The 15286-nt window shown below is 39.6% G+C and overlaps 1 protein-coding gene across 1 annotated transcript in view; it reads left to right on the top strand.

Annotated features, from left to right (window-relative positions):
* Positions 1-15286, top strand: part of TTC33 (tetratricopeptide repeat domain 33) — a 158548-nt gene that overhangs the window by 100282 nt on the left and 42980 nt on the right. The window lies entirely within an intron of this gene.

Genomic DNA, 15286 nt, shown 5'->3' with positions numbered 1-15286 from the left:
GGGCCCGCAGCCGGGGCAGGAAGCGCGGCGGGGGCGGTGGCGTGAGCAGAGCGAGGCGGGGCGGCGGCCGGCTCTGGTCCTGCCTTGCTCGGGCGGGGCGGGGCCGGGCGACCTCGTGTGGCTTTCCCGCGGCTTTCTTGCCTTCCCGAGTCCCTGAGCCGCGGCACTCGCGCCCTCCGCTGATAACGTGGAGGGGCCGGCCCCCGCCAGACGCCCCCATGCTCTCCCCGGCATCCTCTTGTCCGCTCCTCTAGTCGCATCCGGTGGGGTCGGTGCTGAAACCAGGGTCTCTTCACCGCTGCTCTTTCCCGCACCTGCTACGTGCGGGTCTCCTGGGAAGGGAGAGCAAGTGCTTCAGAACTCTGCCTTGTGTCGGCCGGGGACGGATGGGAGTGAGCGGAGGGAAGAGGAGGTTTGTGTGCGCTTGTGTGCCATTGGGACAGACTTGGGTGCGCGCAGCGGACGTGGTGGGTGGGTGGATGGGTGGGTACCAGGCTTGGGCGGGGAAATAACGAATAATCCATTCTCTCACCATAAAAGGAGTTAGTTGGCAGTGCCCGGCCTGCGGGCTGCACTCGCCAGGGAGCCCCAGGCAAGAAAGAAGAAGAAAGAAAGAAAAGGAGAGGAGACTGGGAACCACAGCCTCTCCGGGCGCAGGTGGCAGAGCTGCCGGCTGAGGCGAGAGGTGGCTCTCCCGTACCGCATGGGACAGTCGGTGAGGTGGGAGGACTGTTTGTCTTTCTCTCTCGTCGCGAAGACCTTTCACCAGCTTTGGAAACTTCTCTGTGCTGAACCGACCGGTACACTGAGCGTCAGGGCCTTGGCTCTTTTATATTCCTATAAGACACTTTCCTCAGAATCCTCTGAAAGGCTAATGGCGAGAGAGAAGACTAATGGCGAGTTTGAAGGTCTTGAGACTAAAGGAATTTTTCAGTCATCGTCCCCAATTCTTACCTCTGGAAAAGCCTGTTCTTTTCTTTGAATTTCAGTTTGTTTGACTTTATTGTCTGGTGGGGAACGATTTTTCTGTGTATCTTTCTTTCTACTCTATTTCCTAAAATCAGAACTGGAACCTGAAAAATGATGGTACAACCTCATGGTGTAATTATAATACCTTCACTCGTTTGCTTATTTGTTTTTAAGATAAATTGAGACTGTTGGGCTTTTGCACAATTTAAGTTCCTAAAAAAATCTCTTTCCACATGCAGTAAACATACATTTTAACATCTGGCATCTTGTCACATGGTAAGTGAATAAATTGATTCTTTGATATGATAAGCAAGCACTCATTCCTTAAATGCTATATCACAAGTGAACAAACCTCCTAAGAATTTATTTGGTTCTCTGTTACTGTCAGATGGCATTAGGTAACAAGCGAGTAATAGGAGAAACAAAGAGGGCATGCCAGATTTCAACTAATTACAGACTATAAAATATCTAGAAGGTATCATATAGATACATTCTATCATTTATACTATTTCTCATTGATGTTAGGGATCCAGAAAGGGAAAACTAATTTTTTAGCCAACATGAGAAGAATGAATGGCAGCTGCTCTATTTCTCACAGTCTCCTCTTCATTACCACTATAACCACTCTGTTGTTTATGCTTCCTTTGAGTTGTAACCTCTAGGATCCTGTCAGCACTTAAAACAAATCAACACTATAAAAAGGAAACTGCACTTTCTATCCCCATTCCACGCTAACCACATTGCATCATTTATGTCAGGTGGTATCTTTTATGTCAGGTGGTTGTCAGTAAATGTACGAAGGGAAGGTGGGAAGTTCCACTTCTACCCAGTTTCTGTTCACAGAAATTTTTTTTCCATTTGAAGTTCCTAAAATGGGAAACAATTAGGATTGGTATTTGTTAATTGCTCACGATGAAGAGTTTATTAAATATAAAACCTGAGCCATACTGCTGAGATAATAAGTATTACACGTTTCAGCATGTCATGAATGAACTGGGTTTACTTGCTGCCAACTGAGCTGTTTTTCTCAGTTGTCCTTTAAATTTCCTATTCACTATAGCTTTTGGGAGAGAGAAATTAAGAAGAATCCAGAACACAGGTCTAAAAAATATACAATGAGGTTTATCCTCTTTTAATGTGTGCACCCTTTAGAGGGCCCTCTGATATCTTCAGACTACCTTCTTGGTGTCTTTGTATTTGGCCACTTTCTCCAGATGGCAGGTCAGATCCGTGGCAGACACATTGCGGGTAGAGACATAGAAGGCCATGCTTGTGAGCTTCCCATTTGGCTCTGGGATGAACTTATCCACTGCTTTGACAGTGCCAGTAGATGCAGGTATGATTTTCTGGGATGCCCCATGGCCATCTGGCTGTATTTTCTGGGAGGGGCCCCCCTCAGTCTTCTCCGTGTCAGTAATGGTGTGGATATGGTCATGAGTCCCTCCATGATTCCAAAGTTGTCATTGATAACCTGGGCCAGGGAATCCAGGCAGTTGATAGTTCCAGAAACATTGCTGGTGATCTTGAGGGAGTGGTCATATTTCTCATAGTTCATGCCCACCACAAACATGAAGCCATCAGCTGAAGGAACAGAAATGATGATTCTTTTGGCACCACCCTTCAAATGAGCCCCAGCCATCCCCATTGTTATGAAGAGACCAGTGGACTCCACAGCATATCACCCCATTTGATATTGGTGGGGTCTTGCTCCTGAAAGATAGTAATGGAATTCCCATTGATGACAAACTTTCCTTTCTCAGCCTCGATGGTGCCTTTGAATTTATGAGTGGAATCATACTAGAACATGAAGACCATGTAGTTGAGGTCACTGAAGGGTCATTGATGGCAACAGTCTATGCTTTGCTGGAGTTTACAGCAGGTCTGGGGACCAGGCACCAAATACAGCCAAATCCATTTATTCTGATCTTCACCTTCATGACCTGGAGATACATCATCTCTGGGACATGATCTGGTCACATCACAAAGTGCTTTTGGACACATTTGCCTTAGAATATGCTTAGCTAGTTAGTTCAGTGAGTTACTAGCATAGTATTAATCTGACCCAGGACATGGGAAGGGGTCCTTGATTGTAGTTGTGACCCTCATGATTGTCCTCCCTTTTTAGTGGCGTATTTCAGATGTGTGGTCTCCAATTTATTTTCATTTCCCAAGATTGAATTTTAAGCTGAGACTAGTACTTGGAGTTGGTACACATGTCAGTATATGATTGACTCCCCAGTGTCTTCATATGGCAATAAGTTACTACTCTGGAGACTGGTCACCACCAAGTGATGGTTTCAGTCAGCCTTCTTCTCCGACAATTATAGTCCTCAAAGTGGTGGCTTTCTGTCCCTTTATTTTCCTCCTCTTTTTTTTCTCAAACAAGTATCTCTACTGCTCTCCAATTATGGACTGGGCCAATGGGCCAAGAAAGGGGGCCATTTACCTATTATTGCCCATTATCAAAAAGATAGGTAGAGAGAAGAAGCCTTATTAGTTACCTTCAGAAGTCTGATCTGCAAAAAGAAGGACCTTTTTGTTATACTTTGGTTTCTTTTCACACATAAAAGTATGTTTTAGCATGTCTGAAAATATGCAGAAAACCCTAGTTTAATCATTATCACCAGCATCATCTGTAATTTGTATTAGTCACTTTCCAAAGCACTGTCACATTTGCATTCAGGTGTGTGATCTTCTCAGCAAACCCATGAGGGTGTTAGGTGGGTGTGCCATGTTTCACCAAACTCTGTTTCCATTTCCTCCTGAACATACAGCTAGAAGCTATTTCCCAGACTTCCTTTGGTTAAGTGTAGCCAATGTGACTGAATTCCAGCCCATGGAGCATAGGGCAAATTGATGTGTGCCACTTCTAGGCCTATAAACCCCTGCTCCTCTTCTGCTAATCATTTGCAAGGCCCTGGGGTATGGCAGAGCTGCGAGATAGGAAGTGACTAGGTTCCTGCATGCCTGCATGGAGCAGGGAACCTTATGTCAATCCCAGCGACCCTCATTGGGCAATGAGAAATAATCCACCAAGATTTGGGGAAGGCTGTAGGATTGGTGTTCTCTCACTTCAGTGAACAAGAACATAGACACAGAAAAGGTATGTGACCTGCTCAAAGCCACAAGATAAGTAAGAAGAGTTGAGATTTGTTCAATGCCTACGCTGCATGAAGCACCATGTGAAGTACTTTATGTGAATGCCATCTAATCCTTAAAGCCTGGGAGGAAGGGAATAGATAGTATTATCATTTTAAGATGAGCAAACTGAAGTTTGATTAAGGAATGTGGGGAACATTGCTGTTTTTTTATAGACAACTCAGCTTCTGAATGCCTTGCCTGTTTGTAGGAATCCTTCATTGTGTGATGCTGTTGAAAGCAAGGCCCTCCCATTTCAGAAGGTAACCGGGCTGGGTCCTTTCTCTCCCAAACCCTGCCACAGCTTGAGCATGTGACCTTGGCTTGATCAATCTGGTGCCACTGCCTGGAACTCTATAAATGTGAGGGAATGGCACAAAGATTTACATTTTAGGAATTGTTCACAGTGGCACTGAGAGTCTCGTGATGGTCGCCCTGAAGGTCCTGTGGTGGCAGTGGTTGCTCATAGAGGCATCCTAGTCACTCAGCTATGAAGGTGTGAGCTTGGCTACATTTTCTGCTGATTGTCTTGTTGTCTCTTTGAGCAAGCACAAATCTTTCCAATAAATCGCTTCACAGCTTAAATAGGACATAGTTTCTGTTCCTTGCAAAGAATAATTCCGGTTAGTATAGAGACGTTGAGTAAATTATTCACGATGACAGTGCTGATAAATGGCAGAGCAAAAGATATTTTTTCTTTTTCTTTTATACGAGAAGTTGTGGGTTTATAGAGCAATCATGCATAAAATACAGGATTCCCATATATCACCACACCACCAACACTTTGCATTTGTGTGGCAGAGCGAAGAATTTAATCTAGGTCTATTTGATCCCAAAAGCATACCCTGTACCTCTGTATTTCTCAGCCCAAACTGAAACTTCAACTATATGATTCTTGGTCCCTTTTTTTCCTCCCTTAGTATCACTGGCTTTGGGATAAAGAAAATCTGTATTCAAGGCCATAATATTTAATATTAACTATGTAACCACAGTGTAGTGGCTTCAGAGTAAAACCAGGGAATTTTACCCCAGGCATAGAGTTCTTCTTTTTCTCTTCCAGTGGACGTTAAAGTTATATGTTTTGAATGCCAATCTTAAGACCATGGACTGTAGTTTTCATAAAGGAAGGAACTGTTTGTGTCTTGTACATCATCCTATCTATAGACCAGACTTTAGGGGTAGGATCTAACTTGACAGCATTCTCGTCCAGGGCTGCCCTGATAAGGTGGGAGGTCATCAGAATAGTGTTTGAAAAAAAAAAACAACAAAATTATGACAGAAGCATAGTTGTTAATATCAGCATATATACGCTTTCCTATTAGTCCAGCTTTTCTTCAGAGCCAAGTATATAGGACGAATGAAACATCTCAAATTTGGGTATTCCCTACTTTCCTTTCAAATCTGACTGATTTTTCAAGGGAGAGAGGAAAAAGGCAACAGTCAGACATCTCTCCCTCGTTTTGTTAATAAATTGATGGAACATAACATAAACATAAAGAAAGAAGGAGAAAGTTTGACCAAAGTGAAGTAATCAGAAGTGGATTTCTTAGTTGTTGGGCTGCTATGACAAATACCACACAGTGGGTTAGCTTAAACAATGGGAATTTCTTGACTCATAGTTTTGAGGCTAGAAGAAGTACAAAATCAAGATATTGACAATAGTTGCTTTCTCCAGAGTCTGCACATGCTGGGGTTGGCATCCTGTAATCCCTGGGGCTCCTTGGCTTGTACGTATGCCTCTCATCACATGGTGATGTCCTTTCCTTCTGGTTCCTGTGACTTCTGGGTTCTCTCTATAAAACCTGCACTCATCTGGATTAAGGCCCACCCTTATTCAGTTGGACACACCTTAACTAAAAATAACATCCTCAGGATGTCCTATTTACAATGTGTACTCACCCACAGGAATGTGGGTTAATATTAAGAACATGTCTAAATTGTTGCACATAATTCAGTCTACCACAGTGGATAGGCATTTTGCACAATGGCAGGGGGTTGATCTGAAAACCTTTCCTGGAGTACTATGGTAATGGGAAAAGAATGCATAAATGAGAAGAAAGGATGTGGGAACTGACAATGTCTTGAACTCTTTAGAGGTGGGAGACAGCGTGAAGCAGACATTTGCCATCATAAACCAAAAGAAGTGGTAGTGACTGTTTTCTTCTTTTTGTCTCTTTGTGCAGAGCTGTTTCAGGGCAACTTCAGGCATCTTGGCCCTATGCTGGTTTGAATCTGCTGTGTACCTCAGAAAAGTCAAATTCTTTAATCCTCATTCAATATTGCTGGGTGGTATCTTTTTTTAAAAATTATTTTCATGGAGTTGCCACCCACCCAGTTGTGGGTGGTAACTTTTGATTAGATGGTTTCCATGGAGATATGTCTCCACCCATTCAAAGGGGAATTGCTTATGGGAAGTTCTTTATGAGGGAACCATTTTGGAAAGAGCCACAAGAGCCAACAGAACTGACAGAGCCAACAAAATGGACAGAGTCCCCGGGAAGCCTTTGAAGAGAAAGCTAGTAGATCTCACTATTTGCCTTTCTAGCTGAGAGAGAAACCTTGAACATCATTGGCCTTCTTGAACCAAGTATCTTTCCCTGGATGCCTTAGATTGGACATTTTCATAGTCTTGCCATAATTTTGATATTTTCACAGCCTTAGAACTGTAAACTTGCAACTTAATAAATTCCCTTTATTAAAAGCTGTTCCAATTCTGGTATATTTATTGCATTCTCGCAGCTTGCAAACCAGAACAGGCCCTCAGCACCTATTTCTTTTACCAATCAGAATTACAATCCTAACTCCTCTTTCACTTCTTTTTGATCATAGGAGGAGTAAAGTAGAAATTTACATGTGATAACCCATCAGTACACCATGTCCAAAGCAAGAAGATTTAAAATCAATCATGTGTGTATATATATATGTGTGTGGTGAGTGATATGTCCCAGAATAAGTTTCTGAATTTTGATTTCGAGATGTCTGTAAGAAAAACTGAGGCACATTTATTTGGGAGAGATGAAGTACAAATTTGCCTGGAAACAAGGAGTGAATGTGATATATACATTTGTAATCTGTGATCAGTGCTATGAAACCAAGACAGACTTAATTTAAATTCGAGTTCAGAATGGCCATTCTGAAGAAGTGTTATGTTTAAAAGAGGGCATTGTTTGTTCCCTACTGTTTTAGTTTGCTTAAACTGTCAGAATGCAACACACCAGAGATGGGTTAGCTTTTAATAAAAGAAGATTTATTTAGTTAAAAATTGATAGTTCTTCAGATGAAAGGCAGCTAACTTTCATCTGAGGTTCTCTGTTACATGGGAAGGCACAAGGTGACGTCTGCTGGTCTCTCCTGGTTTCTGGGTTCCAGCAGCCTTCCCTGGGTGATTCCTTTCTACATCTCCAAATGTCTGGGCTAAGCTGCGAGAATGCTGAGATGAGGTATGCTGAGCTGCTTGGGCTGTGCTGTGTTGAGCTCTCTTCTGACCTCTTTTTTTTAAGCCTCCAGCTAATTAAATTAAACATCACTCACTGGTGAAGGCACTCCCTTTAGCTGACTGCAGATGTAGTCTGCCATAGATGAGTTTCGCATGCTAATGATTTAAGTCCACAGCAACAGAACTAGCCACCATCATCTGGCCAAGTTAACACCTGAACCTAACTACCACACCCTCTAAACTGGCTCCCTTGTTAACAAAAAGAACAGGTTACCGTGCAGTTCTGTGTAGCTGTAAGCACAGCCTGGTGCAGCACTCATCCACTGTGTCAATGCCTCAGAGAAGACAGGTTGAGATCCTTCCTACAGGCAGAGAACTGGAGCAGAGGAGGTTTCTGAGAAGTCAGAGAATGCATCTTGAGGAAACTAGAAACAGGATAAACCTGAACTTGGAACATTGGAATAAAGAAAAACATCAAAGTTTGAAAACTGGAGCCTATGGTTTGATGGACTCGGGCATGTGACACTTAGTGAAACCCTGCAACGGAAGTTCGAAGTTCTTAATTGGTGATGTTTGAAATAAACTAGGATTGTTTTCTGAGGATAGTACCAAATTCACCATTTGAAATTCAATCCAGAAATTAACCTCTGGTCTCACCTTCCAGGTTAATGGGTATTAATCATAAACGGATTCAAGGTTATGGGTTTGAACCCTGTTGTAATTTAAGAAGATTTGACGGTACGAAAGACTGAGGAAGGCCACATTTTTTCTAGGTAAATGAGTTAGATGGGCTATTTGTTTTATAGGAAAACTTATTCAACATTAAAAAAAAGGCAACATTGCTTGATCTAACCAAAAATGGGATTTGATTGACCATAAAAAGAACAATTTGTTAATATAAAACTTTTGAGGTCAAATTATTTTGAATATCTACTTTCCTATAAAATAATTTATTATATGAAAGGAGCTATAATATTTGCCTAAAACACTTGTGCAGAGAGAATAATTTATTTGTTTAATCTTAAGAAGAAAAGCTAGTACATTTAAGAGATATCTAATTTGAGGGCGGTGGAGTCAAATATGGATATTTTCCTCATTCCTGGATGAATGTAAAATTGTCAGCTGTGAAGGAATAAAACTCTTGTGGAGGTTTAGGAGCTGAAACAGCAGTATACATTTCTCAAAATTGTCTTGCTGCCTTAATGATTTGTCTTCATCTCTGATCATATTCTGCCACTGCTGTAGGGGCTTTAAGAAACATGCTGACAAGATATTGTTTAAAAGAGTGTTTGTTCACTTTGAAACTATACCTGCTCAATTTAAACTTTGATAACAATCAGTTCTTACATAAGTATTCTAACTGTGGATCGAAACATTTTCTTGTAGTCAAATGAACCATAAAAAGAAAAACGGTTATTTAGTTTTGCTTTCTTTTCTTGGCGTAGATCTCATTTTGATTTATCTTGTTTCCCAAACTGAGCATTACAAAAAAATGCTCCTAAAAGAATAGAAATAAAATATCTTTTCCTCTTGAGGAAAATACCCGCTAGATGAGGTTATACTTGGCTCACGTAATTTTGGAGAACTTTTTTACAGATTTCTCTAGGTTTTACTTGTTGAATTTCAGGGTGTGCAGTAGAAATACCCATTTTATGTAGTGTCCATAAATCCTATATTGTCAGAGAAAGTTCAAGGGTTTCTGTTTTAGGCCGAAATGACAGACCATTCAACTATGAGCATCAAATAAAATCTTTAAGCTTTTTTTCAAAGACTGGTTTTAAAAGAGGAATGATTAAAATATATATATTATATATTTTTAAATTTAGTAGTTTCTACCTTTTAAAAGTTTTTCTCTTGATGTTTTTTTAAGGGCTAGGTTACTTTCTTAAGACTTATTTTTGCGTTTGACTTTTCCCCCTGTGTTTTTCTGAGATGAGATTCATGCAAAAGGGCAGAGGATATGGTCCACTGTTTGACAGATTTGCACAAACACATTCATTTATAGAGACACCTGAGATTTCTGTAGCTTTATGAAAACCACATTTATCAGAAAGCATTCGCTTCTGTCCATATAATCCCCAGATGGCTGTGTGGATGTTGTTGAAGCACTTGCTTGTCTTCAGGGGCTTGTGGGGATCATTTCCTTTGCAGAGCAGTGTCAACCCTATGGTCCCTTAGCTACAGTGTCCATGGTAGTGGCATTTTAAACTTAGGGCAGATGCTAACATCTCGTTTTCCCCTTCCATCCACAGTCATGATAAAATATTTCCTGTAGTCTGAATTAAGGGTCACTATTGGGTGGTTCCTTCTTATACAACTCCTCCTCTGAAGAAACTGTTCTATAGCAATAGTGACCCCACCCATCCTCCCTAGAATAGCAGTCACCTGTCGAGTCCTGAATCAACAAACCCAGGAACCCGGACAGCCAGAGTTCTGCATTCTTGTCTCAAATGATTTGCAGAACTAACCAAGTAGAGCTTCACTGCTTCTTTCCTTTCTTTTTCCTCTCCCTCTTTCTTTCCTATTTTTTCCTTCTTTCTCACTCTTTGTTAATAACCTCAATAACTAAGATTTACTAAGCATTTTCCAGGTACCATATAAGATGCAAAGTGCTTTGAGTGAGTTATTTTACCTGTTCTACAAATGAGGACAATAATGCTTAGATAAGTGAAGTAATTTGTCCAAGGTTACAGAGCTTGTAAGTGCTATGACAGGGAGTCTGTGTTAATTACCACTGGATTATGCTGTCACTTTCCCTGTCTCCAATCCTAGTAAAGGGGCCTATTCTTAAATACCACACTCTGTCTTTAAAAACAAAAGCAACCACATTTCAATAAAGTAATACAAATAGTACTCTGAATAATAATGGTTTATTCAGTTTAGCTGCCCATCACTTACCCCAGGAAGCAGGTGGCAGAGACCTCTTTATGATATTTCTGATTTGGATTTACAGTCACTTCTTTGAGCTTTTTTACCTTATGTGGGGGTAGGCTACCACTTCTGTAACTGTTGGGGGCTCTGTATCAAGTTTGATCATGATTAAGTGATTGAATAGTTCCTTCTCAAACTCTGGTTTATTTGGTTCACAAACACATGGCCCAAATCAAGTTTCCTACTTAAGTTGAGGCTGTCTGAAGATAAAGTGGAGCACTGTTTCAATAACATTAAAAAAAAAAAATTTTGGCCGTGAGTAAGCTATGTGCCAGGGATTATATTAAGCACTCTATATTATATTTATTTTAGGTAAGCCCTGGTAAACCTGCAAGACAGACAGCATTATTCCCCCATTTTACAAATGAGTCAATTGAGCCTTAGAAAGTGGACCTTTAGAATGTCAGTGGGAGGAGAAGGACACGAGAGTGATTCCATAAACATTCATTTAATGAGAGAGTGTTGCGTGCTAAGTGGGAAATCAAACCTTAGCTATCATTAGCTGTGTGATTTGGGGCAAGTTAATTTCAAGAAGGTCACTTTTCTTCAGCTGTTATTTCTTATTGGGGCTATCTAGCTCCCCAGCTCGGTCAGCAGATGTCATCGCCGTGATCACCCTCTAATAAGACTCACACTCTGCTCTCTTTCATCACTCTGGCTTGCTCATGCTTATTCATGGCTTCAGTGCCATCAGACGGAGTGCACATTCCATGAGACTTCTTCAGGTCTATTGCTCTACCAGAATAGAAACCCAGTAAGACAATCTTCATTCATTTTGATGTGTCTCTTTTATGGACATTGAGGTGGGAATAGGCCGAGGCAGAGAAGGATTAGCACTGACTCAAGGCTGACAAATCCCGACAGTGTATCCATCATCTATCCCTCCTCTCCTTTCTGTACCCATTCCAGATGTTGCTAAGCAGTGACATTGCTCCTTCCTTCAGGGCCCCACCACTAGTCCATTAGCAACAGTACAAGAAATGCAACTTCTTTGCTATAATTTTCTAGCATATGATGTGCACAGAATTGATTCTGAGACCATAATAGGTGATGCTTTTAGGAAGGTATGTGTGTGAGCTCCTCTTTGCCTAGGCAATTATGGAAGGACTATAGGGGCTTTTAATCAGGGTTTTTGCAGGCTTTGTGCCAAGAGAAAAGCAAGAAACAAATCATGTTCATTAAATAGGTGACTGGTATTAAAACCGCATCAAAAAGAGAGGCTCCTGCAAGGTATACTTGGCTAATAAAAGTGATACTTCGAGAGTGTTTGGAATGCAATCTAACAGCATAATAAATACTCCCATGCAAAGTACTCGCTGTTTGCCATTCAGGGAGCAGCAGGACACATAATGAGGAAGTGAGGAACTGATTACACGTGGGTCAAACTGTGACATTTACTCTGAAAGTTTTCTGTTGTTACAAGCTAGCTAAATCTGCCAACACATCAAACAGAATTTGGGGAGCCAAGTAGAGAGTGAATGATTGAGAAAGGCTGAATTGTGGTCATTAAAGACTAACTTTAATCAGTTGATAGTTTATGTTGTACGAGAGAGTGAGTATTTGGAAAATTAAATCGTTTAAAACCTATGGCACAGAAGTTTGCTACATAATGGAGCTCTCTGGAAAATATTTTCTTAAAGGATCAAACATTTACTAATTATATATATTTTGTCTTTTGCTTTAATGGATGTGCATTTTAATACTTTTGCAGAAAGTAGAACACAGATTTTCTGTAAGTTTTTAAAAAAATTTTATATAAAAATTAAAAATTTTATAATATAACATATATACAGCACAAAGAAAGAAAAAAGCAATAGTTTTCAAAGCACTTTTCAACAAGTAGTTACAAGATAGAGCCCAGAGTTTGTCATGGGCTACCATACCATCATCTCAGATTTTTCATTCTAGCTGCTCCAGAACATTGGAGGCTAGAAGGAATAAATATATTTTATCATCACAATAGACTTTTTTTTTCTTTTTTGTGAAAACTAACATATATAGAAAAATGCAATAAATTTCAAAGCATAGCGCAACAATTTGTTGTAGAACAGATTTCAGAGTTTGGTGTGGGTTATAATTCCACAATTTTAGGTTTTTTCTTCTAGCTGCTCTAAGATACTGGAGACTGAATGAAATATCAATATAATGATGATTCAGCAATCATACTTGTTTATTAAACTCTACCTTCTTTGACTAACTCCACCATCACCTTTGATCTTTCTCCCACTAGAACACACATTTTAAATTATATATATAGAAGTTGAAATCTTGTTTATGTCGCATTCCAAAATGATAATTTGCTATTTGATTTTCATCATTATGACTGTGCTTAACTCTAGAACCAGAGAGAGGGAAAAATTCAAGTTTTAATATCGGTTTGTAGCTGGCTTGAATATTTCAGAGAATTGAGCTTATTCAGGGTGATTCCTTTGCTGTGATAGGTGTTAAATGTAGGCACCTGCAAGACCTGAATTCTTTCCCTAAGTGTCTTCCTGATCCCCAGGCTTTGTAAGGAACCTCAGAAGAACAGTATCTTTTAGTCAACAAATATTTGTGAACTACACTCTTTTGAATAAAAATTCATTCTAATTTTGTAAAGGAAAATATCTGAATATTTTTATTTACATTATTGATGATGAATAGTGAATTATGAAAACATCCATCAAAGTGGAAATAAAGAAGTGGAAGGGAGAGATTATTATAAATTTTCTCATGTGAACTCATAGAAGAATCTAGATTTGGAAATCTGTGGATTAAACTTTTTTATAACAGACTGCTGTGAGTTTTTTTTCCTTGAACTTTTTTTGGAATTCATTAGCATCCTAGTTCTATAGGAAGACATCAATCTATACATTTTTAATGCAGTTTTATTGAGATTATTATATATTCATATACAATATAATCATCCAAATTGTATAATCAGTAGTTCATGGTATCATCATATAGCTGTGTATTCATCATCACAATCAATTTTTGAGCACTTTCATTACTCCAAAAAAAATAAAAATAAGAATAAAAGTAAAAATACAAGTGAAAAAGCACACCCAAAACATCCCGTATCTGCCCTCCTATTATTTATTTATCTTTTCTTTTTCCTTACTCATCTGCCCATACACTGGATAAAGGGATTGTCAGTCACAAGGGTTTCACAATCACACAGTCACACCTTAAAAGCTCCATAGTTATACAATCATCTTCAAGAATCAAGGCTATTGAATTACAGTTCAACAGTTCAGGTATTTCCCTCTAGCTACTCTAACACACTGAAAACTGAAAGGGCAAATCTACATGCTGCATAAGATTAACCTCCAGAATGACCCCTCAACTATGAAATCTCTCAGCCCCTGAACTTTTATTTCAAAATTCTTTTCCCCCTTTTGGTCAAGAAGGCTTTCTCACTCCTATGATGCCAGGGCCATACTGTCTACTCCAGCCATGTCCCATATTGCCAGGGACCTTTACACACCTGGGAGTCATGTCCCACGTAGCGGAAGGAGGGCAGTGAGATCACCTACAGAGTTGGCTTAGACAGAGTCACTCTTTAATTTGATAACCTCTGTGGGGCCTGGAGAAAGAAGGTATTGAAAGTTTGGCTGCTGGAAAAAAAAAGTATTTAAGAGTATTATACTCAAGATGGTTTCTAAATTTGGTATGTGGTTGTATGATGGATCATCTTGTTCTTTACAATCAACCTTCTTCTTTCCAATGTAGTAACTTCACTAGCATGAATAGTGAAGAAGTAAAACTATTGCATTTTCTTTGCCTTGAAGTTTAGTTAATTTTATTTAAAAAATACAACAGAAAGAAATATTCATATACTTTGGCTTTAGAACATTAGAAACTATGGGATGTTTCGCCTAGAATAATACAAATGAGTAAAGATAAAATGTCTGTATCCTTTTCAATTTTTATATATTGAAGCATTTGAAGAGAGAGAAAGCAAGGGGAGGAGGAAGGGAGAAAAGGGGGTAGGGAAGGGCAGATAGGTAGAGGGAGGGAGAGAAAGAAAGAGAGAGAAAGAGAAAGGAAGGAAGAAGGAGAGTAAGAGAGAAAGTGAAAGAGGGAAAGAGGCAAAGAAAGAAAAAGAGGAAACAACTGACTGACATCAGTTACACATTTTCTCACAGTCACACCTGGACTGTTGGGATGTTATGGGCATGTTACTCTTGAAGTCCTGCTTAGAGGTCCCCAAGGTAATTGAAACAAACCAGAATGGAAAGCCTGTGTGCCATTAACTGCTATTAATAATGTAGGAGATTTGCATGACTTATTAGAAGTTATTTTACATTGTTTTAGAATTGCCCAAGTTTAGTGCAGGTATTTCATTCTGAGACAAGGTGGGTGACTTTCCTCAAGAGACTGACCATTTGAAAACAACAGGAGGGAATATTATTTTCTCCTATCTATGCCACTTCACACCATATAAATATAAGCTAAAGGGATATAATGTGAATTATTGTTTACAGTACCTACTTTTATACATTCTGGCTTCAAGAAGAAAAATTGCAACCTTTTGAAAATTAGGAAGCTTAGATCATTTCAATTGTGATACTGCCTAGAAGAAAGGGTTTCATGATCAAAAAATTTCAGAAATTCTCTATTGTATTTCTCCTGTTAGAAAAACTCAACGCACTTGTCATGAAAGGTCCCAAGATGTGTTACAATTAAAAAAAAAACAAACCTGTTTAACTTTGTTAATAAAGTTTTGTTAGGAAAAATATACATCTCATTCATGATTTTATGAGTCTTATTGCTTAGGGTGAAGCTTAATTAAATTATGCAAAAGAGTGAGAGGATTTAAAGAAAATGCAA

This window comes from Tamandua tetradactyla, chromosome 9 (genome assembly GCF_023851605.1).
Source record: "Tamandua tetradactyla isolate mTamTet1 chromosome 9, mTamTet1.pri, whole genome shotgun sequence".
Classification (NCBI taxonomy): domain Eukaryota; kingdom Metazoa; phylum Chordata; class Mammalia; order Pilosa; family Myrmecophagidae; genus Tamandua; species Tamandua tetradactyla.
This window is presented reverse-complemented; position numbering and strand designations above follow the sequence as displayed.